Consider the following 27018-nt stretch of genomic DNA (forward strand, 5'->3'; position numbering starts at 1 on the left):
AATTCATACTGCTAGTACTTAATAGCCTCAAGTGCTTCCAGTGAGATGCTTTTATAAATAAAAGTTACAGCTATCATAGCTAAAAGGGACCAGTGTGGTCATCTAGTGTCACCCCTTATATACGGCAGGACACTGAACTTTCCCAAAATAATTCTTACATCTTTTAAAAAAAATCACAGTATTTAAGGTACTATGAAGAGTTAAAGCAAATCTTTATGAGGGTGGTGGGGGGAAGCATGTTAGAGGTTCTTAGTCCTTTTCCTCCTCCATAGTCATGGATTCAGTGTAATTTTGCTTGGTTCTCAGTTCTGATAGAAACATGGGAGAAGTGCTGTCAGCAGACAAAGTGAACATGTAAGATCTTCCTCAAATATTGTATTGGAGAGTGGCAGTCTACTTCCTATGGGGGAAGGCATGTGATGATCAAGAGATCTGAGGGGAAAACAAAAATAGCTAAATGTTCACGTGTCTATGAAAGCCTGCAAGGAGCTCTTGTAGTCAATGTAAAATCACCATCCACATTGCCTTCTGGTATCCTAGCCCTTTGTAAACTGTAAGAAAATGTCCCATCCCTAATTACTAACAAACTAGATTTCTCATTTCACTTCCTTATACCTGACCTACTATGCTTTATTCCTTCTGTCTTATCCCATAGAACTCCTGATTTCCATTCTCTTGTTGGGAAGAGTTCCTGTTATACTTGTAAGTACCATTTTGCTACAACACTTAGTTCATGATTTTAACTTGCAAACTCTGAGTAGGCAAGTGGATTTTTGTCAGCCATTGCTTGAAGAATAATATGTTTACAATTGTACAACACATAAAGTGTAGTTGCATTAAGGGATTCTGGTAACAGTATAAACTGTGAGCAAAGTTATCTTGTTTTGTTCCTGTCACCATATCTCTGAGAGAATTGTAACATTAATTTGTGTACATTTGAAATGATAAAAATCCAACTTCTCTCCTTCCCTTAATCTCTTGCTGTCATCTCATGTGCACCTCCCCACCCTAGCCTCCTGTGTCCTTTCTTATTTTAAACCACGTTCCTTTCCTTACGTTCTGTTCTTGGCACCCTTTACTGTAGTACCTTAGCTGTCCCCCTTGAGTGTTTTTTTTTTAAACAAATCCTGCAAAAGAGATTTCACTCTTCCTTCCTTGCTGTCATGTGGCAGGGTTTGTTAAAAATAAATAAATAAATAAAATGTCAGGGTGTGTAAAGATACTATTGGAAGAGGAGTAGTGGGGGAAAGTGGGTTGTGAATTGTATTTTTCCCTCAGTATGTTTGATCTATATCATTTTCCCTCCTTCCCTAGTTTGACCGTTTGAATTCAATAATACTTCTGTGGCACCTTTCAGTTGGGGATCGCAAAACATTGTATAAACAATAAATTGACGGGGATTCTCTGGAGGTATTACTCTTCTTAGGGGGATTAGCAGTAGGTTAATATATAGGGGTGATGCTTGTATTCTGTGGAGAGCAGTATGGCATGAGGAATAATAGGATGCTTTTTATGTTCTAGTGTTGGTCAACACCAAAAAAGTAGATCCAAAATTTTGCTCTCACTCAAACTAGTCTCAGACCAGTCATCATTTTGGCAGCGTGATCTCTCTTATTTTCTTTAGGGAAATAAAAGTTTACATTTAATAACTTGATACCTTACAGTACTAAAACCAATATACATTGAGAATGGGAGTGACTTGTAATGATGCAGTAGAGTAATATGAGTACTTGTATTATAAACCCCTGAAGATTATTTTAAGTGTGGTTCTGCTCTGAAAACTGAGTTTATAAAAGTGGAATTTAAGGTTTCTCCATCTTACTGTCCCAATGATTTCTATATCAGTTTTGCTCATTTCAGATGCAGAATATTTTTTCTAACTACCCAGCTTGCAGACTGAAACTGGGATCTGAAATTCAAGCTGTGCTATTTCTTAATTATCACCAGTAATAAAGATTCTCAGCTACACCATTGTTTTTAATTTGTGCCCTTTGTTACACTGTGAAACATAGTTGCCTTCATTTGGAGCTTTTTCTCCTCACGCAGTATCCCCCGGTCTCTGCACTTGTCAGGTGGGTCTTCCGTGACCGAGCCCTCCAGCCGAGTCACACTCTGTCCATGTGTGAAACAAACTAACTCCTTCCGGGGTATAGAGTCTAAAATGTCCTGCAGCCCTCCCTGGGCTCAGTCTTTAACCCATCACAGTACCCTCAGTTGGTCCAGCTAGGTTGCAAGGTTCCTCCTCTAGTACTGAACAGCATCCCTGGGGACTCCTTGTCTCTCCTTGGGGCCTCAGTGAGCCCAGCATTCCTGCTTGGACTCAGTTTGCTAACCACAGCTCCCCGCTAAGTCAGTCCCAGTAGTGTGGTTCCCTTCTGTGGAGTGCCACAGTTCTAATTCCCTTCCTTAGGGTGTAGCTACTTCTGCCCAGTGGTTGGTTGGAAGGGGGCCTGTCCCACCCGTTGCTCCGGGTCCCAACGCAGGGACCCTTTAAGTATAGCAGCCTCATACTGTGTCCCTTTACTAATTGCTGCTCTGTTTCCCTGGGCTACTTTGCATGAGAAATTCAAGTCCGGTCTTTTCTGGAAGTCTCTCTAGTGCCTAGAGATATAGTGAAATTGTGACATTACAAAAGCTGGGAGAGTGAAAATTGAGAGGAGGATGGGTTTTTAGACATACTGCTCAAAAGTTAGATTTTTGGTATTTGTTAACACTGGTTAAGTTGATCAATTAAAATTTTGGAGAAAGAAACGCTTCAACATTCATACCCCTTCATATAAGGTGTGAGAATTAAATATACATCCTCTGAGACCTTGGGGAAGACCAGATTTGATTTACCAGGTATTTCTGAGGTAAAAGAAAGTGGGGGGGAACCCAAACAAAAACAAAAAACCAAACCCACACTTTTAATTCCCTCTATTAATCATGAAGAAGCAAAACTGAAAATAAGCCATATTTTAAAATAATCCTTTTGCAGACCATCTTTAAGATTGTTGAAAATGCAACTGTTGTTCAGAAAAATTGACTTAGTCCTACCATCCAGGAATCATTTTTGACCGTTGCCTTTTTACAACACAAACGGCTTAATACTAGTTATGAAATAGGAAGTGTTTGTGTGGGAGAGGGAGGGCGGGGGCAAACTCATGGTCTGTGCATGAATAGTTGCAGTAGATTCCTGGTGACTTCTTAAAGACACTTAAGCTATTCTGTTTCTGGAGCTGGTTTCTATGGGACCAAGTTACCAGGCAGAGAAGGGTTGGACGGTGAGTAGCTTTTCCTGAGTCCAAGGGTTGTCTCTCTCTTCGAACTTGATGTATCAAGGGAGGATCACTACAGCATATCATTTCATGAGGTGGGGAGACCTTTTCTAGGTTAGCATTAGGGGACGGGGATGTAATTGCTTGCATTGCTTATGCTTAAAATTGGCTCTGTTGCTCTGAACGTAAGAACATCAGAATGGACATACTGGGTCAGACCAATGGTTCATCTAGCCCTGTACCCTGTCTTCTGACAGTGGCCGGTGTCAGATGCTTCAGAGCCAGTGAACAGAACAGGGCAATTTACTGAGTGATCCATCCCCTGTTGTCCAGTCCCAGCTTCTGGCAGTCAAATGTTTAGGGACTCCCAGAGCATAGGGTTGTGTCCCTGACCATCTTGGCTCATAGCCATTGATGGACCTATCCTCCTTGAACTTATTTTTGAACCCCATTATAGTTTTGGCCTTCAAATCATCCCCTGGCAATGAGTTCCACAGGTTGACTGTGCATTGTGTGAAGAAGTACTTTCTTTTAAACCTGCTGCCTGTTAATTTCATTAGGTGATCCCAGGTTCTTGTGTTCTGTGAAGGGGTAAACAGCACTTCCTTATTCACTTTCTCCACACCATTCTTGATTTCATAGACCCCTATCACATCCCCCCTCAGTTGTCTTTTCCAAGCTGAACATTCCCAGTCTTTCTAATATCTTCTCATGTGCAAGCTGTTCCACACCCACAATCATTTTTATTGTACTTCTGTACTTTCTCCAATTCTAATACCTTTCTTGAGATGGGGTGACCAGAATTACATGCAGCATTCTTTGATAATGCGTTGAACTGCTCAAGAAGGGACATCAGTATCCCAAAGGGTTCTGATGGATCTTTTTCTTGCTTTCTTGGATGTCAGAGTAGACTCATCATAAGTAAGGATGTGTGCTCACATGGCTGAAGGAAGTGCAGAACTGAATGTTAGAGAAAAGAAACTGAACACAAACAAAGCTAATTCTTCACAAAGAAACTTTCTTTTTTGAACAGTCATGGTCTTGACTAACCTCCTTACATCTATTACCAATAAGATCTTGGGTAGATACAGCTGAGAATTTGAATATTTGTATTTTTACTGTTTAGTATGATTTAATTTCTTCCTTTCCTCTCAGCTTGATCGATTAAAATAGTCTAGTCAGTTTTGCTTTCAGGTTCTCTTGTACTAGTTCTGCAATGCTCAGATTGAAATGGTGCAAGGCAATGTTTGTTGGGCGGAGAGGGGGAACTAAAAGCCTGTTACAATTGGAATTAGTAACTAAATCATGGAAACATTTCTTTTGGGTTTAAGTTTTGTAAAGAGAAGCTTTTACATAAAAATCTAATTTTGGGGCCAAAAGTGAATTGACAGGATCCCTTTGTTTATGTTTGTAAAGGCCATTTAGCATTATTTGGGTTTTTTTTTTTTGTAAATCCACTTTTTCAGTAATTCTCTGTTACTTTATAGTATCTGCAATAATTATTTATGAATGCAACAATTATTTATGAAGACAGATAAAACATTTGTCTCCTTTTTCTGTTCTCCACTATTGTAGGAGGTAGATAGGGAGGGGAATTTCCAGTAAATCTGTGCCTTTCCTGGTGAAGTAATTGCTTTTACTTGGCAGACTAACATTAATTAAAGTATGTGTTAATATCCTGGAATATTATGATGACATTATTTTTTTTTAGTCCATTCTGGTGGTGGTGGTTTTTCTTTAGATTTTCTCTACAACACTAATTTTAATTTGCTTATAACTTGTTTGCAATTATTTTTGACTACTCAAAACTGGCTTTGGGGAAAGAAGCTTGTTGGACTAACCTCTGTTCTTCCCAGATAACTCAGTTCATCTAGTATAGCCATAATTTGACACATGCAGTTTGTTAAATGGAAAGATCCAGATGCTTACAGTCTTTTTCTTCTAGATTTTTATATGGCACCCTCCACTGAAGCATGTCCCAAAACATGCAAAAATCTGTCTCCTCCAGTCAATAGAGACTGGGCTTTTTGTTTGGTCTGATGTTATTTTGGGAAGGCTAGGTTGGAATGGATTTTGTGTTTTGCTTTTTTGCATATTGGATGTTGCGTTCCATCTAACTCGGGGGTGGGCAAACTTTTTGGCCCGAGGGCCACATTGGCATTACGAAACTGTATGGAGGGCCAAGTAGGGAAGTCTGTGCCTCCCCAAACAGCCTGGCCCCTGCCCAGTATCCAACCTCCCCTGACAGCCCCCCCGGGACTCCCATGCCTATCCAACCCCATCCCCCCTGACTGCCCCCGGGACCTTGTGCCCCTTATCCAGCCCTCCAACCCCCTTCTCTGCCCTGTTATCATGCTGCTCAGAGCAGCAGGAGCTCGCAGCCCAGCCAGAGCCAGCCACGCTGCGAGCAGCGGGCCAGAGCACTGGCGGCGGGGTGAGGTGAGTCTGCGGGGAAGGGAGGACAAGCGGGGGCTAGCCTCCCTGACCGGGAACTCAGGGGCTGGGCAGGACAGTCCCCCTGGGCCGTAGTTTGCCCACCTCTGATCTAGCTTCATTTCTTTCAATGTTTGGGAATCCCATGCAAAATTGTTGCAAGTGGGAGAAGAGTTTGGGAGAGCACTTTCAAGGTCTGGCTATGTTTTGACAACTTCCAGTGTAATTTGCTCACTTCTTCACAGGAAAAGTAAAAATTGGCACATTCTGTTCTGACTGAAATAGTTGTACTAGTACAAAACTGTGCAGACCAATATAGGGAAACTTTAAAAGGGGATTTTAGCAAACCAAAACCTTAATACAAAAAACAAGTTACTTTGCAGTTTTTCATGGACCTCTGGCCTTTTTTCCCCCACTTCAGATCAAGTGCTTTCTTCTCCATCTTAATTATGGGTTTGCTGCAGTATCCTATCTGTGCCACTATTATGTTGCTGTGGAAATTACAGTAATGTCATAAATAATAATTGAACTTTCCTGCGGGATTAAATAGGAGGAATGGGATTTTAAACAATGAATGCAAATTTAAAACAAAGCTTTTTGTATATTTGATTTAATTGGGGAAAAGGTGAGAGTCAGGATGGAGCACCTAAATGGGAATTTGAACTACATTTAAGGTATTTCTTTCCTCAAGATGTGAAAGTTCTTCTTTAGTAGATTTGAATCTTACTCTTCTATAGGTTTCAGAGTGGTAGCCATGTTAGTCTATATCAGCAGAAAGAACGAGGAGTACTTGTGGCACCTTAAAGACTAACAAATTTATTTGAGCATAAGCTTTCGTGGGCCAAAACCCACTTCATCGGATGCGTGCAGTGGAAAATACAGTAGGAAAACACACACACACACCATGAAAAAATGGATGTTGCCATACCCACTATAACAAGAGTGCTCAGTTAAGGTGAGCTATTAATCAGGATGGCCCATTTCCAACAGTTGACAAGAAGGTGTGAGTAACAGTAGGGGGCAAAAATAAGCATGGGGAAATAGTTTTACTTTGTGTAATGAGCCATCCACTCCCGGTCTTTATTCAAGCCTAATTTAATGGTGTCCAGTTTGCAAATTAATTCCGATTCAGCAGTTTCTTGTTGGAGTCTGTTTTTTGAAGTGTTTTTTGTTGTTGTATTGCGACTTTTAGGTCTGTAATCGAGTGACCAGGGAGATTGAAGTGTTCTCCGACTGGTTTTTGAATGTTATAATTCTTGACGTCTGATTTGTGTCCATTTATTCTTTTATGTAGAGACTGTCCAGTTTGGCCAGTGTACATGGCAGGGAGGCATTGCTGGCACATGATGGCATATATCACATTGGTACATGTTCAGGTGAACAAGCCTCTGATAGTGTGGCTGATGTGATTAGGTCCTATGATGATGTCCCCTGAATAGATATGCGGACACAGTTGGCAATGGGCTTTGTTGCAAGGATAAGTTCCTGGGTTAGTGTTTTTGTTGTGTGGTTGCTGGTGAGTATTTGCTTCAGGTTGGGGGGCTGTCTGTAAGCAAGGACTGGCCTGTCTCCCAAGATCTGTGAGAGTGATGGGTCGTCCTTCAGGATAGGTTGTAGATCCTTGATGATGCGCTGGAGAGGTTTTAGTTGGGGGCTGAAGGTGACGGCTAGTGGCGTTCTGTTACTTTCTTTGTTGGGCCTGTCCTGTAGTAGGTGACTTCTGGGTACTCTTTTGGCTCTGTCAATCTGTTTCTTCACTTCAGCATTTGGGTATTGTAGTTGTAAGAATGCTTGATAGAGATCTTGTAGGTGTTTGTCTCTGTCTGAGGGGTTGGAGCAAATGCGGTTGTATCATAGAGCTTGGCTGTAAACCAGTGGTCTCCAAACTTTTTTGATCGCGCACCCCATTAGTAAAAATTTTTTGAGCACGCACCCCCAATATATGTATATTTATTTATGTATAAATTATATACATGTACTACTGTACTAATATATTGTGTAAATTATAAAACATACACAAAAAATAGAAATTAAAAAACGATGAGATAAAGATGAAATAAACAATATTTTTTAAATTTTTTATTTTATTAACGGTACAAAAAACCTTTTTGCTCTCACTAAAAAAAATTATTATTAATCTTTTTAGTGAGAGCAATGTGATTGAATATGCTTTATTATTTTTGAAAATCTTGGTTTAACACTTTGTGATACAGCGGGCGCTCAGGGTAGGGGTGCGGGGTCTGGGAGGGTGCTCAGGGTGGGGGTGCGGGAGGAGGCTCAGGGCTGGGGCAGGCAGGAGGTGCAGAGCACTTACCTGGGGCAGCTCCTGTTTACTGCAGGGGTGTGCAGGTGGCTCTACGCAGCACAGCACCACCCCCATGGCCACGATTCTGGGAGCTGTCGTCCCGTCCCCCCACCCCACCCCACCTCCCGGCAGGCAGGGCCACCCGGAACGCAGGGGCTTCAGGGCCCTGGGCTAAGGGGGCCCTGGGGCCCTGGCCTGCAGCTCTAAAGCCCCTTTCGGAATGTGGCCCTGAGAGCATGGGCTGGAGGACTCAGCAGGGGCAGCCACGCAGCCAGCGGCTGGAGAGAAGTGGCGCTTTCCCCTTCAAAGCGCCACTTCTCTCTGGCCAGCTTTGAAGGGGGAAGTGCTGCTTCTTTCCGGCCGCTCCTCCACGGGCCGGAGGACTCGGGGCTGCCTCCTCCTCCCCCGCCCCCAGCAGTGCTCCTCCTGCCGCACCGCCCTTTTGCTCTGGCGGCGCTCTTCCTGCTGCGCCCCCCCAATCGATCGTCTTGTGCACCCCACTTTGGAGACCACTGCTGTAAACCATGGATCGTGTGGTGTGGTCTGAATGAAAGCTGGAGGCATGTAAGTAAGTATAGCGTTCAGTAGGTTTCCGGTATAGGGTTGAGTTTATGTGACCATCGCTTATTAGCACTGTAGTATCCAGGAAGTGGATCTCTTGTGTGGACTGGTCCAGGCTGAGGTTGATGGTGGGATGGAAATTGTTAAAATCATGGTGGAATTTCTCAAGGGCTTCTTTTCCATGGGTCCAGATGATGTCATCAATGTAGTGCAAGTAGAGTAGGGGCGTTAGGGGACGAGAGCTGAAGAAGCATTGTTCTAAGTCAGCCATAAAAATGTTGGCATACTGTGGGGCCATGCGGGTACCCATAGCAGTGCCGCTGACTTGAAGATATACGTTGTCCCCAAATGTGAAATAGTTATGGGTGAGGACAAAGTCACAAAGTTCAGCCACCTGGTTTGCCGAGACATTATCGAGGATACTGTTCCTGACGGCTTGTAGTCCATCTTTGTGCGGAATGTTGGTGTAGAAAGCTTCCACATTCGTAGTGGCCAGGATGATGTTTTCTGGAAGATCACCAATGGATTGTATAGATCACCAATGGATTGTACAAGGTCACAAGTCTTTATAACAAGTTGGTCAATCAGCCTTAAATGGCTAAATTTTAATCCGCTAAGCTTATTATGGAGATGGCATTTGTACTGTTGTAGTTAAGTTTCAACATAGCCCCTGTTTTATGGGTTCATGTCTGTAAAAATCAATCCAGACTTTAAATTTAATCAGAGGAGCTGTGTTTATCCTGGGCCTTGTTTTTAGTATTGTGTTTTATTTATTTATTTATTTAGTCGTTTGCATTGCTTCTTTTAAAACACTTTTGTAACTCATACCACTTCAGAGAAGTGGTTTAGTATTTAGAACAATAGTCTTTCACTGTTGGAGACCTAGGTTCTATTCCAAGTGAAAAATGAGTTTGGTCTCATCATGGTCTCTCTATTTTCATCACAAAATTTGACACAGTGAGACTGTGTTGAGAAGTTCATGACCAGAATAGTAGGGTAGTTGTAGATCAGGATTTAAGTGGAGGATTTCTGTTGCAGCTATGTCTGGCTCAGTCACTGGCATTTATTTTTCACTTTCTAGAACACAAAAATAGTCTACACATTAATTTTTAAAACACAAACTTCAGTTCAGACTTACACTTAGGTCAGTTAGTGGCTTGAAGCACAATGCTTCAAATTACTAGTGTCCCTTTGGTTAAAAAGGAAAAATGGTTCTCTACCAGGTGGTTTGGAGGGCGGGTGGCCTAGTGGTTGGCATGCTTAGCTTTCTGCTCCCTGTTTGGTTGAGGATCCTAAGTCTTTTAGGCAGCAGTGGTTGGGGGAACCAGGCCCTCCCTCTCCACTGGGTCCCAGCCCAGGGCCCTGTGTGTGTCGACCCCTGAACCTTGTGGGGTCATCCTAGCAGGGAGTCTAAATCCACTGCCTTGGGCTACTTCCTACCACTTTCTGTTCAGTTTGTGGTGTGGCCCCTCTAGTCCAATTTGCTGAGTGTCTTGTCTCCCATAGCACCCTTTCATCGATCTTGGGCAGTGCCCTGCCGTGGTCCCTGGCTCCTTTGGGCGGGGCAGCTGCAAGTTGGTCAGGCCAAACCCCACAATGTCTCTGGGCTTTTCTCACTTAGTTACCTTAGATGCCAGAGTCTCCTAGGTCTCCTTTGCAGTCTCCCTTGTCTGAGGAGACAGTAGTTACTCCCATATGGCTACCTTGGCTGGCAGGCTAGCATCTCTTCCCCTCAGGTAGGGAAGGGTAGCTCCTGCCTCTTCTCCACGCAGCCCCAAGGTGACCCAGGTTCTCTCCTTCTCTCCCCACTCCAGACCTGGCGTTGGCTGCCGTTATAGCGGTGTGGGGCTAGCTGGGCTCTCTTTAAGCCGTGCTGTGTTGGCTGGCAGTTTGTTTGCTTCATCAGTTTCCTCTTGTGTATATAGTTAAGATCTATCCTCTTTAACCCACAGGAACATAGCACTTAGAGTTGGAAGTACCTAATAGACATTGCATCCTCCTGCAAGGGCAGCATCTGTTCCTTGATAAAGGTCATATCAGATAGCAGACTGAATACTAGATCTTAGCCAAAAGACTTTGTATTGTGATTTGGAAAAGGACACTGCTATGGGAAGTTATAAGTAGGACTGCAGAAGAGCATGTGGAAGTACTGCACTTTGAAGTTGCAATGAACCAAGCCATCTTCTCCGTCTGTTTATCAATATACTTGCAGTTACCATTTTAAGACCGATAAAACAGTCTGTATCTAGAGTGTTTTAACAGTAAGCCTTCCTGTGTATGGTGGTTAGCTTTTAGCAATTTGTTTCATCTGTAGTCTATTTCATCTGACAATACTAATCCTTTCTACACTTCATTAGTCAACCTTTTTAATCTTTTCATCAAACTTTTGACATTTACAGATGTCGCCTCAGAACAATATCTAGTTACAGTAATAGTTTTAGCTAATCAAATTTGTGAGCATATCATGCTTGCTGGTATAGACTGATCATCGGTGCAGTGTTATATGAAAAGTTTTTCCCCCCAAATCCGTGTTTATGGTTTGGAGTTTCCCTGTATACAACTCTTAGAATTATTTAAATAGTTAATACAGTCACCTTATTTGCACTGATTCTTTGAATCCTTGTGAATTTATCCATTTCTCATTGTGCTGATATATCACATCACAGGGTAAGATATTTTAATGATACATAAACAAAAAGTGAGGATCAGGGTTTGGACTCAGATTGATGACAGTATTTTATTGAAAGACGAAATTACTTAAAAACCGCTCTTCTTGTGTGTGGGAGGAGAGTGGCGCAGGTGTCAGAAATAGGCATACTTTTTCTTTCACAAGGAAGTGGAAATACTAAAGAGAATCAGAAACATGGCAGGAAAACTGATGGAGTTAGGAATCTGTAGAAAAACTGGGAACATATGGCTTGCTTGATTTTCTTCAAAGAAGAGATGCTGAAAACACTAATTGGGGCAAAGCATAGAGGGGAAGCAGAGAAAATTATCTTTTAATATGCGATAGTTTGCATTGATTCAAAGAATTAGAGCAAATGAGGCAGGCAGAAATTTTTTGAATAAATAATACACACAGTTAACAGGACAAGGATACTCCACAACCAAAATTCATGTAGACTTTAAAAAACTTTTTACATTAATATTAGTATATTATTGAATTTTGCTTTGCTATTTTGTACTCTTGCTTTCAGTTGCAACCTGCTTGGCTCTGGCATTCTTTAATCTTTTTGTTTGATTTATATACCTGTTCATAGAATATCAGGGTTGGAAGGGACCCCTGAAGGTCATCTAGTCCAACCCCCTGCTCGAAGCAGGACCAATTCCCAGTTAAATCATCCCAGCCAGGGCTTTGTTCATCTATCACATGCCTTTCGAGCACTTGTTTATCCTCACTGGCCTTTCTTGCTCCTCCTATGTCTTTAAATGGGACAGACAACCCTGGAGCATATGCTAATTTTGTCTTTGAACATTTTCTGTTTCGTTTCGGGGTTCCTTCCTTCTGTTTCAGCCCCATTTGTTTTTATTCTGAACACAATGTAATAATGAGGGAAGGTATTTACAAGTGATTACAGGCTGGGTATTATGTAGATCTCTGGGTCAGTGGATCTGGCCTGTTGAATAATGAATAATTGGATTGTACATGTGGATCAAAACGTTCCTGAATCACTAAATTAGAGTTGCCAGTTGCAACAGAAACCAAGCGAGTAAAATCCCAGAAATCTGTACTGCAGATGGACCTTGAACTGAACAGTGAATGCTATGAATAAGTGAGAATGGATTCGCAAAAAGAAAAGGAGGACTTGTGGCACCTTAGAGACTAACCAATTTATTAGAGCATAAGCTTTCGTGAGCTACAGCTCACTTCCTCAGATGCATATCGTGGAAACTGCAGCAGGCTTTATATATACACAGAGAATATGAAACAATACCTATTCCCACCCCACTGTCCTGCTGGTAATAGCTTATCTAAAGTGATTTCCAGCACAAATCCAGGTTTTCTCACCCTCCACCCCCCCACACAAATTCACTCTCCTGCTGGTGATAGCCCATCCAAAGTGACAACTCTTTACACAATGTGCATGACAATCAAGCTGGGCTATTTCCTGCATAAATCCAGGTTCTCACATCCCCCCACCCCCATACACACACAAACTCACTCTCCTGCTGGTAATAGCTCATCCAAACTGACCACTCTTCAAGTTAAAATCCAAGTTAAACCAGAACATCTGGGGGGGGGGGGGTAGGAAAAAACGAGGAAACAGGCTACCTTGCATAATGACTTAGCCACTCCAAGTCTCTATTTAAGCCTAAATTAATAGTATCCAATTTGCAAATGAATTCCAATTCAGCAGTTTCTCGCTGGAGTCTGGATTTGAAGTTTTTTTGTTTTAAGATAGCGACCTTCATGTCTGTGATCGCGTGACCAGAGAGATTGAAGTGTTCTCCGACTGGTTTATGAATGTTACAATTCTTGACATCTGATTTGTGTCCATTTATTCTTTTACGTAGAGACTGTCCAGTTTGACCAATGTACATGGCAGAGGGGCATTGCTGGCACATGATGGCATATATCACATTGGTGGATGTGAGAATGCTATGAATAAGTGAGACTGGACCCTGTGATACGATTTCTGGAAAGAGAAGATTGTAAGGAATATCCGGGACAGGGATTGTTCATATGTTTGTATTTTAACAGAATTAAGTTTGTTAGTAATTTACTATGTTGGTTTTGATAAGTAGTTTCCAGCTGCAAATTATTTTTTCTGCTGCTAAAGAATTTTTCTGGATGTAGATAGAATTGATGCTAGCAAACAAGCTCCATAGCTAATTCTTGAAGAAAAGAAAGACCATGAAAAATTTTTTTCTCTTTCACACATTTTTTCTCTTTGTTTTTTCCCCAGCTAGCTTTTTTTGTATGTTTTATTTCTGAAAAATGTTTCCTGTTGCCAGCACGTGGGCAGCTCAGTGCTGGTATCTTGTACTTGCCTTGCTTAGTACTCCTCCACTTGTCATTGACAGTCAAACACTGCATGCACTCTTGTCTGTGGTGAAACTTTCGTCAGAGGCAGAAGAGTGAAAACAACCCTTATAGACATCAGTTTGACACATCTAGCTTGGCTTGTTCATAGATTTTTTTCAACTGTGTATTAGTGCTGTACTGCAGTTTTACCTGATCTCCTAAATTCACCAAACTTAAGTTTCAGGTTGAAACAGATGTACTAATTACAGTACTTGTGGGAGCAGGGCTTGGAAAAATCTTAAGATACACCTAGCTAGAGGCTGGTACGATAGATTTGGGGTATACCACATACAAGGTCCAGGCCCAGTGGCCTAATGAGAAGCCCATCCCAGTTCCTAAAGATCCCGGGAACCCCAACCCTAATTGACAACATTATCAAGTTTCATTAATCTTTGCAAATTTCTGAATAGCACCTGTGAAACATCCATCTTATCAATTCACTCTTTTGCTGGAGGAAACTGAACAGAGGCACTAGAACTGCTGGCAGGTTAAAGGAGACACTATGTCCACTTGTATTTGGAAGGTTATCTTTGGCCATGTCTGCACTACCGGTGCTACAATGGCACTGCTCTGGCACCATAGTTAAGCTGCTATAGTCTGTAGTGTAGATGCTTTCTACAGTAATGGAAGGGGTTTTTCTGTTGCTGTAGGTAATCCATCTCCCTGAGCGATGGTAGCCTGGTTGATAGAAGTGTGCTTCCTTTGACTTAATCACATCTACACCAGAGTTTAGGTCAGCATAGCTATGTTGCACAGGGGGTGTGAATTTTTCACATCCCTGAGTGCTGTAGCTATGTCAACCTAACTTTTGAGTGTAAGCCAGGGCTTTGCAACAATACAGGCTAGAAACTCTTTCTAAAGGAAAGTTTTTTATTCTACTGATAGTGGTGGCTTAAACACCCCCATGTCCCAGAGAGAGTTTCCGACCCACAACTATCAGGTGAGCAAGGGGATTTATCAAGACCAGGATGGATGTTTACTAGGGTTCTTCATTCTTCCCTTAGTATGGGGGTGCTACTGAGTTTAATTAGCATCAGTTTTCTTCATTAACCGTACTCAGTGTTTGTGAAAGATTGACACCCATAGAGAAATTGTCTTCTGTTTTACAGTAGAATAGATGCTGCATGCCCAGCAGTGGTGTAAGCTTCTTTCTGTTGTTTGACTAATAAACTCCAAGTTTGACGTAGAGAGCCCACCTCTGGGGCGAGTAGGTAGTTCACATTCAAGCTCTTTCAATTTTTGGTTTCTTGGTGTCTGACAACAAGAATTTTTGGTTTTGAATAACTCAGATGTATACTCTTGCCTGTTGGAAATTGGACTGAGACCCCCACCTTTCAGTCATTTAACTAAAACTACTATACAGTTTTCGGATGGCAACAACTTTCAGTCACTATTGACTTGGACTAGATTTGCCCCTAGAAAAGGCCTCTTATTCAAAAAAACTCTGTATCCCATTTTTATTTTCCTGAGTCATTGTCACATTATGTAGCACCCTGCAGCTTCTCACATCCATTCACTGTAGTTGGTGCTTGACTTTTCTCTTCTTTATCACTTATGTGTGACCAGTGACGAGCAGCAATCTTCACACCTTTCACCTAGAACACTGAGAGGGGAGCAGCTTATGTTGCTGACGCACATTTTTTCTCCTTGTATGCTAAAGCATGAGTTACTGAGAGCTTGTTTACACTTAAGGTGTGTCTACACTACGAAATCAGGTCGATTTTATAGAAGTGCTCCTGAGGTTGATCGGGGCGCCTGGACAGACATGGCTATCCTCCTCGTAGAGCACCGAATGGGAGTGACTCCAGGTCATTCTCTTCTTTAAGTTTCATCTCATGGAGATTCAGTCCTGCCTGGAATATCATGCGAGCTGGAGGCTTCTGCCTCAGGCTGCTCTCCGTGCTTGCCCCAGCCTGCACCTTGCTCCCATGGCTCATGAAGCCTGGAGAGTAGTAAGGAGCAGTTCAACTTGTGGAATGACAAATCGAGAACGAAGGGTTGCACTCTGTGGGCCACGTTAAGATTATTTCAGAGTCCTAGATAGCGTTTAGTCCCTATAAAAGGCTTTATGAAAATTTCCCCCCACCCCTAACAAAAATGTTAATTTATCAGAGCAGCTGAAAGGGTAAGGAACCCGGGATTGTAATTTAGAGAGAGCTTCCATATTATTTAACTCATAATTGATACAATTCAAAGTAAAATTTCACAGCGCGGTCTGTTCTAAGACTAAAAATGCAGGAGGGAAGTCAGAAAAAGGAACCTGTTTCGAACACCGTTTGCGTGTTAGGTGAAAGCGGTAACCACTACACTACAGAAACCCAACTTGAATGTATCCCTCATGTGGTCCCTGTTATACTTTATGTAACACGTGGTTGTGCATTATGAATAGTTTGGTGTGTCACGGGACTTCTTTTTTTTTTGCCACAGACTTTGCCGAATTCACAGGAATGTTTTCTCTAGCCACAGAAGCTACCTAATGCAATGTCTATATCTGTGGCCTTCCTGCTCACAAAGTGGTCATGACCCCGCCCAAGGCTGACACAGCGTGGAGTGCATGTGACACAGCGACCTGGCTCGGGCAGGATCGCTAGCAAGGCATGAGACTTTTGCTGTTAAGCAAACACGGCAATTCTTTCCTGGCCTCTGCCACTGAATGCCTCCATCCATTAAGCGGTGCTCTATCAGTGCAGGAGGACTGCATGAGCTCGGAAAACATGGCATCACGAGTGCGGTTTTTTTTGCCTTCTAATCTGCAATAACCTCAGGGACGGAGGGGGAGCGTAGAAACATTCTGTGGGGACTTCATGGTCACCTGTGCTGCTGAGTTCGCCACGGTGGCCAAACAGGAAATGAAATTCAAAAGTTCCCTGGGCTTTTCCTGTGTACCTGGCCAGTGCATCTGAGTTGAGAGTGCTGTCCAGAGCGGTCACAATGGAGCACTCTGGGATAGCTCCCAGAGGCCAGTACTGTCGAAATGCATCCACACTACCCCAAATTCGACCCGGCGATGTCAATTTCAGCACTAATCCCCTCGTCGGGGAGGAGTACAGAAATCGATTTTAAAAGCCCTTTAAGTCAACAAAAATGGCTTCGTCATGTGGATGGGTGCAGGGTTAAATCGATTTAATGCTGCTAAATTTGACCTAAACTCGTAGTGTAGACCGGGGCTTAGAGTGCTGCAATGGTACAGCTGGAGCGCTTAGTGAAGGTGCTACCTATGCCGACGGGAGAGCTTCTCCTGTCACTGTAGGTATTCCACCTCCCCAAGAAGCAGTAGCTATGTCGATGAGAGAAGTCCCCCTGTTGACGTAATGCTGTCTGCACTGGGGGTTAAGTTGGTATAACTACGTGACTTGGGTGTAGAAAATTCTCACCCCGAGCGACCTACTTAAACTGACATAAGTTTGTAGTGTGGACCAAGGCTGCGACTGGTTCATTTTCCGCTATATGTAATCTGCTCCAGGAATTATGTTAATAGAAGCCCTATCTAAATGAAGGAAATTTGCACTGGCATAACTACATTGTTGTGGAGTCAGTGTGGTCCCCACGGCATGAAGCTACAAACTTCTTGTTGCTAATGCCATGTAAAATGGCATTAAAATTGGCATATTGAAATTCAGTTACTCCATGCATTTGCATGAGTCCCTTTAATTTCAATCGGACAATGTTGTACATAAACTGCCAAAAATGGGGTGATACCACAAATAAAATATAGATTTTACTGTGGATGAAATTTAAAAATTAAAGTTCACTTATTTCTAACAGGTCATACCATATGTCATAAAATTTTGTTTTCATTTTTTAAAACAAATTTCTTTACGTTCTTTCTAAAAACATTTCAGACTATTAAAAAGGCATCATCAACTTAAAAATCATACTACTTGAAAGTTTTTAGCTACTGGTGTTACAAATAACACCTTAAATGATAATTATGGAAAGATTAGAAAATGTTTTCCTTTGTGCATTCCACAACATTTTGTGTCTAGTCAGTTTTATTGTGGTTTCCATGTGTGTGCGTGTGCGCGCACGCAGGCCTTTTATGTAGCAACTGGGTAGAAAAAAACTTTTTTTTTTTTTAAAGAAAAATGTAGTTTTAAAAAAAAAATCACAAATATTGACGGGTCTGAGTTAAAGGTATTTGCAGATACCTCTCTGACTTTCTAAAAAATTAAGTGTTTCTTTAAAATGTTTGTTTCTTTTTTTTTAATTTTTTTTTTCACCATTTGCTGCCATTAACTTGTGCTTCACTAAGCTTGGACAATGAAAATAAATTAATCTGTTCACTTTTCTTTTTTTATGGCCTGCCACAGTGAGGTAGTGTTTAGATCAAAGCATAATGGGAATGTTTAAATGGAAACTAATTCATTTTAATAAACATGCAGATAGAGTATCTTGGGTTTTGTAAACCATTTTTATGCAAAACCTAACATTTGTGTTTAAATACTCTGATAATGTCCCTTTTAATCAGTCACTTATTTGCTACTGACTTTACGTAGTTGTACATCCAGTAAGGATATACTGAGATAGTGATTTCAATTGTTATCCTATTTAAACGGTCAGAAGAAAAAATTTTTTTTCAAAAGTGAAGTATAAAATCCTCTTTTGGCATTTCACTTAAATCTATTGTCTCTAGTATAGCACAAAGGGTAACTGTAACAGGGTGACGGTGATATTTTTTATTAAAGGTTTCAGGGATTTAAAAAAAACCACAGGAACAGAACAGTATTGTAGCATCATGCTAATACACAAATGGTTTGCTTGTGTTCTTCCCTTAGGAGGATTCAGTTTAATTTCTGTGGAAACGGGTATTAGACACCTAGGATCTAGTTTGACCATTTATTAAGGTAAGTAATGTCTTTTTGATTTCTTGCAGAGTTTGCAAATCTCATTTAATTGGCAAATACTACAGAAGGAGCAGATGGTTCACATTTCATGGGTAGAGAAATTTCCCAACATCTTGATGAGGGTGGAAGGAGAAACCGAAGTTTAGAACTCCTTCCAAACACCGTAAATCGTGCTACGATCTGGGACATGTGGGTTTTTCCTTTAGAAAATATACATGAATTTAGTTCCCTAGAAAGATGCCAGATCTTGATAACTGCTCTTAATTAGCATGAAGCAGATGGACTGGATGTGGAGGCTAGTAGTGGTATTACACTTACGGTATAAATCAATGTTTACTAATACGCGTGCTGATCGTTCGGGGTTTTATGCAGGCTTTTACCGGCAAACATTGCTTGAAACAGAACACTTAATTGCAAGTGTTAGTTTTCAACTACATAATCTGCTGCACTGGAAAACTTGAGATTTCACTTTCTTTTTCATTTGGAAAGTTTACTTTTTTTTAATATGTAATTGACATTTAGATTTTACCAGGACAGAGGCAGTCAGGTGCCAGGATTCAGTTGTGGGATAAAAAACCCTCCCCAAAAATCTAGAGCATCACTAAATTATTTTGCAAAAAGCACCCACTTGAGGTACTGTTTGTAATAGCTGGTAAAATCCCAGCCCCAGATCAGTCTCCATGCTCATCTGCTAAAGCAGCCTTCCAGGACAGTGTATCTGGGATAGCTTCTTCATTTTCATGATGATCATTGTAAAGGACGGCAAGTAGATTTTTTTTTTTGTGAGGGCGGATACTTTCATGACAGTTTTACAAGCTGTGCTAAAAGTTCCCATAGGATAGCACTTCTTTATTTTACTCTGTTATTGTGATGATTTTCTACCATTTGCATCAGATCATTTATCATAGTATCTGTTAATCTTGCCAGTGGGATTCTTTTTCTTTAAGTGGAGGAAAAGATAAGAATTCTTGGACTCCATTCTAGAAGATGGATAGTTGATATTGATGCTAAGATCCTTGACACATAAAAGGCTGAGGGTGCTTAATTTTCAACCCCTTCTCTGTTTTGAGTAGTTAAAACTCTCTCCTGGCTTTTCTTACACAATGAGTGTGCCCGTCTCCAGACAAACCCAAGAAAGAAAGAAAGGAAGGCAAGAAGTGTACTCTCTTTAGCCTTGTCTTAAACTATGTCCTTTCCGCTAGCAGAGTTCAATAAATATTATCCAGAGTGGTTGTATTGCCATTTTTACAGGAACTACCTAGCTTCCTCTTTCATGGCTCAACTGCAAATCCACCTGAGCAGCCGCCTGGTGGTAAGATGCTCCCTTCAGCATCTGTGTCTGAACTCTCCTACTCCAGAAACTGATGATGACCTCAGCACCTGTAAATGACTTCTTTTCTCTTCTTATCCTCTGGTGGTTTGATTGGTGTCTGGATCCTTTTCTTGTACTCTTGGAGGCAATTGAGTGGAGGTTCTTCACTGAGAAGGGAAACTGTCATAGTTAGGTCCTTAGGGCTTCAGGGCTCCTCACTTGGCCTAACTATCTTGCAGGGGGAAGAGCTGCTGTCTGACCCAGAGGAAGGAGATGTATCCAGCCTATTGTTTTGATAGAGCTCTTCTTTATTCCTTTCCCTGCTTCTTCTTTCTATGAATCAGCTGCAGAGAGCATAGCCTTATAAAGGCTAGGATGAGAGGCTTTTTTAAAAAATAAAAAATTCTTCTAAATTCATTGACTGTTTTCCCTCTGAAGGTGAGAGAGAGAAGTTATTAAAGGACTCCCTCTTTCCACAAAAAGAAAAGGAGTACTTGTGGCACCTTAGAGACTAACCAATTTATTTGAGCATGAGCTTTCGTGAGCTACAGCTCACTTATAGATTCATAGATATTTAGGTCAGAAGGGACCATTATGATCATCTAGTCCGACCTCCCGCACAACGCAGGCCACAGAATTTCACCCACCACACCTAAAAAAGACCTCACACCTATATCTGTGCTATTGAAGTCCCCAAATTGTAGTTTGAAGACCTCACTTCATCGGATGCATACCGTGGAAACTGCAGCAGACTTTATATACACACAGATATTCTCCTGTGTGCACCACTCCCAGTGCCGCTAATGTGGCCACGCCAATGCGCTTGAAGTTATCAATGTGCATAGACTGCAGCGCTTTCCCTACTGCGCTCTCCGAAGGCTGGTTTAACTCAAAGTGCTCTACATCTGCAAGTGTAGCCATGCCCATAGAGTCCAATAGATCTACAACCCAGCATAAACTTTTTAGAATAGTTTATTACATATTCTCTGTGTGTATATAAAGTCTGCTGCAGTTTCCACGGTATGCATCCGATGAAGTGAGCTGTAGCTCACGAAAGCTCATGCTCAAATAAATTGGTTAGTCTCTAAGGTGCCACAAGTACTCCTTTTCTTTTTGCGAATACAGACTAACACGGCTGTTACTCTGAAACCTCTTTCCACAGTAGTTTTAAGGATCTGCACAAGTCACTTACCTAGTACCATGAAAAACCTAGTTAGGACAGAATATGAATTCCTCTAATAAAATCTGTCAGCAAGCAAGCAATGAGTTCTAGAGCATTTCTGAGAGAAATGTTTTTGCTTTTCAGCTTCATATGCTGGATATGTTGTTTATCCACGCCCACCCAAGGAGATATTTGCCTCCAAGAGACTTGTTTTTCTCAAAGAACCTTTCAGGTTTTTTGTAATTAGATTCTGTTGAGGTTGGAAGTAATTGAGCTGGTTAGGTGGAAGGGCCTTTAGTTCCAAAAGGCTTAGAGACTGAGTGAGATGCATGGATTCTGTCAATTTTTACTTCTGTCAATGATTCAGATGCCTCCATGGCATGCTAATCCTACAGTGTGGATCCGCTGAGGCACAAATTTTGAACTCCTAGTTTCTGGTATGTAAATATCCTTTACAGGATTATTTTTCATTTCTCACAACTCTTTGAAGCTTATGCAGTTCCAGATAACATAGGGCTTGGCTACACTTGTGAGTTAGAGTGCATTAAAGCAGCCCTGGGCGCCCTAACTCACTACCCGTCCAGATTGGCAAGGCATGTAGAGCGCTCTGACTTCACGGCTAGAGCGCTGCTGGTACTCCACCTCGGCGAGAAGATCAACGCTTGGTGCGCCTAGGCTGAAACACCTGGGCGTCAGTGTGAACGAGGTGTTGCATTACTGCGCTCTGATCAGCCTCTGGAAATGTCCCATAATCCCCGTAAGTCAAGTGACCACTCTTGTCGTTGTTTTAGAATCGCTGCAGGAATGCAGATATGTCCTTTGAAAGCTCCGTTTCTGACAGCTGGCTGCTTATCTGCTCCGAGACAAAGCAACTGTTAGTGTGGAATGCTGGGGGGGGGGAGAGGTCTGCTGCCGTCTGAACTTACAAGACGGCATGCTGACATGCTCTCAGCCCCCCAAAAACCCAGTCTCTCTCTCCCTCCACATACACACAAAACACTCCCCGTCACACTCCACCCCAGCCCCCCACCCCCATTTGAAAAGCACTTTGCAGTCTCTTGCATGCTGGGATAGCTGCCCATAATGCACCACTCCCAGTGCCGCTAATGTGGCCACGCCAATGCGCTTGAAGTTATCAATGTGCACAGACTGCAGCGCTTTCCCTACTGCGCTCTCCGAAGGCTGGTTTAACTCAAAGTGCTCTACATCTGCAAGTGTAGCCATGCCCATAGAGTCCAATAGATCTACAACCCAGCATAAACTTTTTAGGCCTTAGAATAGTTTATTACATATCTTTAAAATACCTTATTGCATGGTGGTGGTAGACAACATTATATCTGTAGCCTAGCTGAAAAAGCAATGGTACTAGAAATATTCAAGTGTTTAAGGAAGACATGCAAAGGAAGTTGCTTGAAAATGTCACCTTGATCCAAACAGTGTACATTAAATTAGTTCTTAATACCAAGGCAGGTTGGTTAAGCAGGACAGTCTTTGATTGTGGGGAAAAAGTCCCTTTATGCAGACTTAATTGTGAAGAACAGTTGTGTATCTTTGATAGACATTTTTGTGACCCAGATCTATAGGACATTGAACAACTAAATGCTTATTAGAGGTTTCTTCCTCATTGAAAGCTTATGCTAACTGCTCTTTTCCCTGTTGGACCCTTGATCTGAGTTATTTATGCAGAGCTGTGGGAGAATTTAATTGCCCCACATAACGTTGGTTGATAGGTAAGATGTGTTTCAGCCTCACGAGAGGAATCGGCTGTCTGCAGATATATGGCTTATCTTGCATATTCATCCATATTCCACATCCCTTTTTGATTTGTTCAGTGATGTCAGTCCAGTGTTTGTGACATCACGGTTCTTCTTTGAAATGATTCTGAATTTCTGTACTCAACAAATCATGCAGGAGGAGCAGATTGATCAGAAAGGAGAGAGCTTCAATTTATATAAGTATCATAGTAATCACAATTAGCAAAGTTAAGAAAAGATGTATAAGCCAAGTGTGGTGGTTCGGTGTTTCTGTGTAATTTGTATGCCCAGAAAATTACTCCTAAAATATCTTATCACTAACAATACACCACCATTTTTATTTGCAAAAACTGCACAGTATGAGCCAAGCCCAAAATTTTAAAATTTGGGTGGCAGAAGTTTTCAGAGGTGCTGAGCATCCTCAGTTCCATTTGACTCTCTTTGAATGTGCTATAAAGCAGTATCTCATCTGGGGAATTGGACTAAAGCAGTCAATCCATTGGTTATTCTGCTCTGGACCCTTGCTAATTCAAATTAGTTTTGTATTTCTTTTCATCTTTAAAGTGTGTAAAGTAATATTAGAGGCAAGTTTGTGCTCTCCAGTTTGAAAATATTTCACTAATAAATATTTAATGCATAAGTCTGGAAGCTAAAGGAAAAGCTACCGTTGTTAGAATGTGCATTCAAGCTTAATGGTCTAGTGACACATGGACAATGCTGTCCATTGAGTTAGCAATGAACTGATGCAGAGCTTCAAGGCTGTTTGTTTCTAGCCATGATCTGGCTCTCATGAGTCCTATATTGTTAAATATATGTATTTTAAAATGCTGTGTAACTAGGATGAGACAGGAGAAAAAACAACAACCCTAAAACCACTGAAAGTATGAGTTTCCAGCTGGCTGTGTGCTTCAGTTCTGAGGAGAGGATTTTTTATTCATTTTAGCTTAGGATGACAAGGTAGGTTTCAGCTGGGACTGAGAGTGTTTGGATTCTATCAAAGAGCATAGCTAAACTGGTTGGACCATATGTCAGCAGGCTCTTTATTTCAAGCAAAATGAGTGCTATTTGCATTACCCACACTATATTACATGTGTAGTGTTCTTGCTGGTTTGTAATATTAATAATTTTGACAATAGCTCTTCCATAAATAAAATTAGGTCAGGCCTTTCTTTCCCAATAGGGACACCTATGGTAATACAAAGAATTATTTTGATTTGATTTTGTAGCAGTTCTAGTCTTTCACAGTTTTTGAAATTGAAAATATTATTCGGAGCTTGTCCACAACTTGCATAGCCTCTTCCAGGTACAGCATCAGTTCTCAGGTCCTTGATTCTTAGGGTCAGGTGTGAGTAATTCTTGAGGATAATGTTTCCAGCGCTTCCTTTGATAGAGTACACAATGTTTTGGAGATGGTTTAATTTAGAGCTGTGTGACTACTTCACAAAGCTGTCATTCTCTGTGGCCTTCAAAATGAGATCTGTCACTTGATACAGAACATGATGGTGGCTTTGGTGTTTCCTGAGAAGCTAGAATGTTTGCTTTGAAGTTCTGTTCACAAAATTTACAGAGACTATCTAAAATGAACCACAAAAATCCTGGTTTTAACAAAAAATCAAGGTGCATGCGCACACAACTACTTTTAATCATTTATTATTTATTTGTATTACTGGAGTGCCTAGGGGTCCTAATCATGTACCAGGACCCCATTGTTCTGTGTTTGTATAGCACCTGGCAGAAAAACAGTCTTTGTCCCAAGGAGCTTACAATCTAAATGCATCTCTCTAGAAGATTGCAAACTTTTGTTTCTGATGTGGATCTTACCACCGTAATTCACATATTTGAGAATAGTAAACATATTTTTTGTAGAGGGAAACCATGCCTCACCAATCTGCTGAAATTATTTGAGGGGGTCAACAAGCATGTGGACAAAGGGGATTCAGTGGATATAATGTACTTAGATTTTCAGAAAGCCTTGACAAGGTCCCTCACCAAAGGCTATTAAGCAAAGTCCTATTCAACATATTCATAAATGATCTGGAAAAAGGGGTAAACAGTGAGGTGGCAAAATTTGAAGATGATTCAAAACTACTCAAGATAGTCCAGTCCCAGGCAGACTGCGGAGAGCTATAAAAGAATCTCTCAAAACTGGGTAACAAAATGGCAGATGAAATTCAATGTTGATAAATGCAAAGTAATACACACTGGAAAACATAATCCCAACTATACATATAAAATGATGGGGTCTAAATCAGCTGTTACCACTCAAGAAAGAGATCTTGGAGTCATTGTGGATAGTTCTCTGAAAACATCCACGCAATGTGCAGCGGCAGTCAAAAGAGAGAACAGAATGTTGGGAATCATTAAGAAAGGGATAGCTAATAAGACAGAAAATATAATATTGCCTCTCTATAAATCTATGGTATGCCCACATCTTGAATACTGCGTGCAGATATGGTCGCCCTGTCTGAAAAAAGATATATTAGAAAAGGTTCAGAAAAGGGCAACAAAAATGATTAGGGGCATGGAGCATCTACCAGATGAGGAGAGATTAATAAGACTGGGACTTTTCAGCTTGGAAAAGAGACGGCTAAGGGAGGATATGATTGAGGTCTTAAAGGGTTAAGAAGCTAAAGGTAACCTTGCTGGCACCTGTCCAAAATGACCAATGAGGAGACAAGATACTTTCAAAAGCTGGGAGGAGGGAGAGAAACAAAGGGTCTGTGTCTGTTGGTATGCTGCTTTTGCTGGGGATAGAACAGGAATGGAGTCTTAGAACTTTTAGTAAATCTAGCTAGGTATGTATTAGATTATGATTTCTTTAAATGGCTGAGAAAAGAACTGTGCTGAATAGAATAACTATTTCTGTCTGTGTGTCTTTTTTGTAACTTAAGGTTTTGCCTAGAGGGATTCTCTATGTTTGAATCTAATTACCCTGTAAGGTATCTACCATCCTGATTTTACAGAGGTGATTCCTTTACTTCTGTTTACTTCTATTTCTATTAAAAGTTTTCTTGTAAGAAAACTGAATGCTTTTTCATTGTTCTCAGATCCAAGGGTTTGGGTCTGTGGTCACCTATACAAATTGGTGAGGATTTTTACCAAACCTTTCCCAGGAAGTGGGGTGCAAGGGTTGGGAGGATTTTGGGGGGAAAGACATGTCCAAACTATGTTTCCCAGTAAACCCAGTTAGAGTTTGGTGGTGGCAGTGGATATTCCAAGGACAAAGGATAAAATTAATTTGTACCTTGGGGAAGTTTTAACCTAAGCTGGTAAAAGTAAGCTTAGGAGGTTTTCATGCAGGTCCCCACATCTGTACCCTAGAGTTCAGAGTGGGGGAGGAACCTTGACAGGTCTATTAAAATCATGACCAGTGTGGAGAAAGTAAATAAGGAAGTGTTAGTTACTCCTTCTCATAACACATGAACTAGGGGTCACCAAATGAAATTAATAGGTAGCAGGTTTAAAACAAACAAAAGGAAGTATTTTTTTCACACAACGCACCATCAGTCTGTGGAACTCTTTGCCAGAGGATGTTGTGAAGGCCAGAACTATAACAGGATTAAAAAAAGAACTAGATAAATTCCTGGAGGATAGGTCCATCAATGGCTATTAGCCAGGCTGGGCAGGGATGGTGTCCCTAGCCCAGGGGTGGGCAAACTATGGGCCAGATCTGACCTGCGAGCCGTGTTAAGTCGGCCCTCCAACTCCCCCTGGCATTCAGGGTCTGTGGCTTGCCCCACTCCAACTCGGGAGCAGGGTCGGGGGCCGCTCCATGCCGCTTCTGGAAGCAGCGCCATGACCCTGCTCTGACTCCTATGTGAAGAGGCAGCCAGGGGGCTCCGCTCTGCATGCTGCCCCTGCGCCAAGCGCTGCCTCCATAGCTCCCATTGGCTGGGAACTGCAGCCAATGGGAGCTGCAGGGGAAGCACCTGTGGACAGGGCAGCGCAGAGAGCCATCTGGCCGCAGCTCTGTGTAGGAGCCGGAGTGGGGACATGGCTGCTGCTTCCAAGAGCTGCTTGAAGTAAGCGCTGCCCGGAGCCTGCACACATGAGCCTCTCCCCGTGCACCAACCCCCTGCCCTGATTCCCCTCCTGCCCTCCGATCCCCTCAGTCCCAGCCCACAGCACCCTTCTGCACCCCAAACGCCTCATCTGCAGCCCCATCCCACAGCCTTTAATCCCAGCTAGAGCCCTCATCCTTTCCCACTGCACCTTACTCCCCCACCTCAGCCCGGAGCCCCCTCCCACACCCTGAACTCCTAATTTCTGGCCCCACCCTGGAGCTCGCACCCCCAGCCAGAGTCCTCACCCCCTCCTGCACCCCAACCCCAATTTTGTGAGCATTCATGGCCCTCCATATAATT

General features: G+C 42.0%; 1 protein-coding gene across 4 annotated transcripts in view; it reads left to right on the top strand.

Moving 5' to 3' along the window:
- DNAJC5 (DnaJ heat shock protein family (Hsp40) member C5) overlaps nt 1-27018 on the top strand; it is a 56433-nt gene that overhangs the window by 8083 nt on the left and 21332 nt on the right. Inside the window, exons 2-3 of one of the 4 annotated variants that reach the window (XM_084645522.1) lie at nt 656-702; nt 18358-18426. The exons of 1 other annotated variant lie outside the window; for it this stretch is intronic. The gene's annotated coding sequence lies outside the window, so the exon portion shown is untranslated. The remainder of the gene's footprint in view (nt 1-655; nt 703-18357; nt 18427-27018) is intronic. 2 more of the 4 variants (XM_084645524.1, XM_084645523.1) reach the window with 2 other exon arrangements.

This window comes from Lepidochelys olivacea (genome assembly GCF_965140295.1).
Source record: "Lepidochelys olivacea isolate rLepOli2 genome assembly, chromosome: 13".
NCBI classification, from domain to species: domain Eukaryota; kingdom Metazoa; phylum Chordata; order Testudines; family Cheloniidae; genus Lepidochelys; species Lepidochelys olivacea.